Raw genomic sequence first — 5,592 nt, forward strand, 5'->3', positions numbered from 1 at the left:
CCCACACTTCACCCACCCACCACCTACCAGCTTTCAAAAAGCTAAAATCTCCCAATCTTTCACTTTCATCTGATGTTTCATGCATGCATAGAATTGTACTGAAATAGCAGACATAAAAAATACCAGACCACCACCAGAAAACCCAACATGTTAGAAACAACAGGTAAATGACATTATTTCTGAAGAAACTTTCCAAAAAGCTAAAAGTGAAACATTAGGAGTTTGTAGCTTTTTGAAAGTGGTGAGGTGATGGGTAAAATAAAGATTTTACCCATCAAGGATTTGTACCCTCTGTTTTTTCTGCATGGAAGAAAAAAAACTTGAAAAAAGTAAAAAATAAATTTGGTGTGGAGAGGAAAAAAATTTAAATTGTTGAGAAAATATTTTGTGGGTGAAATCCTAATCTCCTGTATTGCAAACATAGGAATCAGAAGAGAGACTGTTAAAAGAACATTATCTTCAAACTGGTTATAAGGAGTGGAATAACATTTCTGTAATTATATTGAAAGAACTGCTAAGGCTTTCTACTTCACCAAGTTTCCAAATTTGTTATAATAACCAGAATAACATTTTTTTTTTCAGATATACTTACGAGTATTGTGGTTATAAAAACCAGAATAATATTTCAGTGATAATTGTTAATGCTGTTTAAACTGCAACTCTTCATGATGAAAAGGAAAATTCAAACAGTGGCATTTCAAAAGAGAATGCTGTTGTTCATTCAAGGTCCAGGCAACTAAACTCTTTGAAAATCTGCACATTTCACTATTGGGCAGTACAGTCACATATATATACTAAGTCAGACACACACAAACATGCCTTCATGCACACCTCAAGCTTGTCTCAGTCCCTGTGTGTGTCTGTCTCTGTCTTTAGATGTGTGTGTGTGTGTGTGTGTATATATATATATGTGTGTGTGTGTGTGTGTGTGTGTGAGTTGTCACAAAAATGTATGTATACTGACAGACACATACACTGTCACACACATATACTTCTCAGTCATATGTAATGAACGCACGAACACCCTCATATAGAAAATGTGACATCATCGTCAATATGGTGGTGGTATAAAATGCTGTTTATGATAGGTGACTAAAACGAAAATTACAATGCTAAATTTTTGTAATGCAAGTATGTGAATGAAAATAAAGTTTAGTTTGGAGCCGAAAGCTTACTGAATCTTTTGATACACCATACGTCAAAATCAGTAACTCAGTTTTGGAATTCATAAGGAACATACACACACACACACACACACACACACACATACAAAATTTCTTTTATAGATATAGATATATATGAGGCAGAGTAAAAAGTAAGCAATGTTTTGAAACATGAAATTCATCCCAATATATTTCAACAATGCAGAAATTTTATTCATCAAAGTAAGTACCATTATAATCAACACATATATGCCAATAAGTTACAAGTTTGTTTATTCCGGTAACATAAAAATCTGGAGTTCTGGAGCTGATGAACTTTTTGAACACACTTTCAGTATCGGTTTGATTTTTGAACTCCTTCTTTCATTGGAAACCATCAAGGTACTTGAAAAAGTGGTAGTCAGTAGGAGAAAGGTCTGGGGAATAAGCTGGGTGGAGAAGAACTTCATAGCCAAGTCCCCTCAACTTCTGGAGCATTAAGCACTGTCATGAAGAATGATTGGCCCTCTTCTGTTCACCATCCTGAGACACAGCAGTTTTTCATTCATTTTGGCAATTTCATGACAATATGTTTCTGCAGTAATGATTTTTCCAGGTTTTAAGAAGTTATAGTGGATGAGTCCAGCAGTAAACCACCAGTCACCATAACCTTCTTTTGGAGAGCTCGGGTTTAGGGAAGGTTTTCAGTGCTTCATCTTGGTCCAACCACTACAAAGAGTGCTTTTTATTATTGTACAAAATCCACTTTTTATCACAAGTTACAATATGATCAAGAAATGGATCGGTCTGGTTACAGAGAAGAAACGATGAGCAAATTTCATATCTGCGCATTTTCTGATTTTCATTCAAATCATGTGGTACCCATTTGTTGAGCTTTTTTAATTTTCTGATCACATGCAAATGGTTGCAGGCAGTTTTCTGGCTAATTTGAAGTTCTTTTGTCAGTTCTCGAGTGGTTTTATGTGAGATCTTTCTCATGATGGTCTTTAATTGATCGTCATCGATGACAGATGGGTGTCCACTACACTCATGACCTTCTAGGCTCAGGTCTCCACTGCAAAATTCTTTAAACCATTTTCGAGTAAACCACTCACTGGTCATTTCCTCACCAAATGTTTCATTGATATCGCAAGCAGTTTCAGCTACTTTACGTCTTTTTAAAGTTGAATAGCAAAATTGCTCAAATATTGCACTTTAACAATTCCATTCCAGATGTTCATTTATTGATGCATTTGGGCAAGTCTAAGTGTGTATTATCAGACAATTTCAAAAATGTGTTTTAAAAAATTCAAAACTCTGCAAAAATCCAGGTACAAATTCTTCATGGTTCAAAACGTTGCTTACTTTATACTCAACCTGATATCTATATATATATAGGTGCAGGAGTGGCTAGGTGGTAAGAAGCTTGTTTTCCAACCACATGGTTCCAGATTCAATCCCATTGTATGGCACCTTGGGCAAGTGTCTTCTACTATAGCCTTGAGATTATGTACACATGTCCTGTTGGAAGTGAGGCCTGTGAGTCCCACCGGAAGGGCTGCGGTGGGCATGCAGAGTCGGCAAGGCATGAGCAGGCAGTTGGCAGTGGACAGCGTACGAAAGCAGACCTGTTAGATGGTACGGTGGTAGACAGAGCACGTGGATGTTGTGAGTGACCCCTTCCACATAGATAGATAGTACAGTGGCAGACAGAGCTAGTGGCTGTTGTGAGTGACCCTTCCAGATAGACAGGTAAGACTACCGCAGTTCTCTCTTTGCTTCTGTCTTTTCCTCCTTCACATCACAATTTTCTCTACTTCTTTGTAAATTTTCCTTTTTAACCCTTCCATCCCTTCATCACAACTACTGCACTCTCCTTCCAGTGTGACACACAAACTGGAAACAAACCCATAAATAATTTGATACCCATTGATAGTTTTTAAACATCTCAATCACAAAAGAACAATGTCACACGCACCACTGCATCAGAGTTGCAAAGTGGTTTCATGCATTCTACTCAACACCACTAAACACATGACCCACTTTTCATTCCTATCAATAGCAATGTTAGCTATGAAATGTTTACATTCTCTTAGTTCCTTGTAATTCAAACTGCCTAATGGTCCCAACAGACAAAATGGGAAAAGTGTTGCCCAGGAGGATAGTGAGGGAGATGCGCTGGAACAGACAATCTGACTCGCAGGGTTTGTACTTGCAGATAGCCATCTCTGCTTTGATAGTGGTGAGCAGGGATATGGTCCAAAGGTCGAGAGCACTGGAGGTCTCCACTACCACAGGCTCAACAGTAAACTTGTCAGAGAGCAACTGATATTTTGACAGTGTGCTCTTCTCAGCCAAATGAGTAGCCGAGCCTGGGTTGGTAGCTGAAGACATCAAGTTGGCACTGGAGAAGACATCACAGCATGTGGCATTCTAGAGTGACATTGCATTTTATATATTAAGATTCCAATATATGTATTACATCCAAGTAACAACAATAAAACTATGTAACTGAGATTTAGTGGCATAAAATCAAATATGCCTATTATTAACTGGAAAGAGATACTATTCATATTACTAACTAAAATGCAGTTGCTATTAACTATGTCATCTTTTGTTCAACTACAATAGAAATAGGTGGCAGTGAAGTTTTTAGTGTTATTGCCACACTCAAAGTCTGTTTCTTTAATAAAAGTAATAATAAATATAAAACAGCATAACGTAGTTATTTACAAAATATATTATCCACCATATGTCTTAAACTATGTCAGAGAATTTGAAGACCACTTCAGAAAGATAGGCATAATAATTAGAATAATTTATAAACATGCTCCTTTTCAATCTTTTTAACGTTCAAATGTACAAAGGATTACATTCTATGGTGAATATCAGATTATGACTACAGGCAAACAGAACCTCTCTTTCATTTCAGCAACATGCTTCTTGTCAAATAAATAGTCCTTTACCTAACAAAACGTAACAATATACTGGCACAACATCAACTTTCAGGACACTGATGGTCTGGAATTTCTTGTTATCTACACTAATTTATGAGCAGGAACTTCAAAGTCCTGTGGCTGCCAGACTGGTTTACTGGTACCTTACACAATACAGTATTAATAAACTTGTATTATTTACACTAATGTTAAAGCAACAAGCTGGCAAAGTCATTAGCACACTGGGCAAAATTCTTAGAGCCTTTTAGCTATTACTTCTGCTGACAACAAGAGAATTTTCACTCCATTTGAATAGTATATTGTTAGATGCTAGTGAAAAATTGTGATGCTGCATGATAGTGAGAGATGGACACTGAATACAGATGACATGCATAGGCAAGAAAAAAATAAAGCCAGCATGATCTGTTGGATGTGTAATGTCGTTGTGTATGAACAAAAAGGCATAGATGAGCTGAGAGAAAAACTGGATATTTGAAGAATCATAAGTGTGCAAGAGAGACACAGTTATGCTGGTAATGGCAGGCAATGCATATGGATGATGAGAGAGGGTTGAAGAAGTGCCAGGAGATTCATGTGGAAAGAATAAGTGGAAGAGGAAGACTAAAGAAGACATGGGCAGAAGGGGGCAGAAGTTTATCTCAGGAAGCTGAATGCCATGACAGAAATAACAAAAATGCAACAAGAGGCAGGACGCTGTGCTTGAGAAGTCCCTTCCTATCTATGTAACAATAGGAAAATGGATGTAAAAATGATGATGATGATGATGATGATAATGGTGATGAAGGTGATGATATGCATGCATACTTATATGGTGACTGTCAACTGTCAATGGATGAGTAAGACCATCACTGACAAAAACTATCTTACTCTAGCTGTTAAAGTTAATGGCTATCAGCAATGACCATTCTGAAATTTAAAGTCAATAACAGCTTGCACAGGGACCTTTTGAGTGGGATGGGCTACTCCACCTGAAGAAAATTCTAACTGGGCCCCACCTGCGAGGTCATGCTCTGTTTATCTTGATATGAGATCACCATGTCGTGCACATATGGTTGTGATGCATGTGCCTGGGTGTACCCTTATTAGACGGGTAGTCATGATGGGTATACTGGGCTTCGTATATTTTACCCCAGTGTCACTTTGATGGCATGCACTGCTCTCTCACTCAATAATAATAATAATAATAATAATAATAATAATAATAATAATAATAATAATGATGATGATGATGATAATAACAATGAAAAATACCTTAGGAATGAGAACCCAGGTTCGAAATTTCCCCAAGACACCTGATGAAGGCTGGGGAGGACAAATATCCATCAAATGTGAATAATGTTAATAATGTACATAATTCCTCATCTCTTAAATATAATGGCTAGAGGGTCTCTCACTTCCAGCTGTAGGCTGGCCATTGACTCTACTAAGTTCATTTGTCTTTTGACAGGCATTGTTTTCCCTCCTGCAGTGTCTAACAGAAGCTACCCTCCATA

This window comes from Octopus bimaculoides, chromosome 5 (genome assembly GCF_001194135.2).
Source record: "Octopus bimaculoides isolate UCB-OBI-ISO-001 chromosome 5, ASM119413v2, whole genome shotgun sequence".
Classification (NCBI taxonomy): domain Eukaryota; kingdom Metazoa; phylum Mollusca; class Cephalopoda; order Octopoda; family Octopodidae; genus Octopus; species Octopus bimaculoides.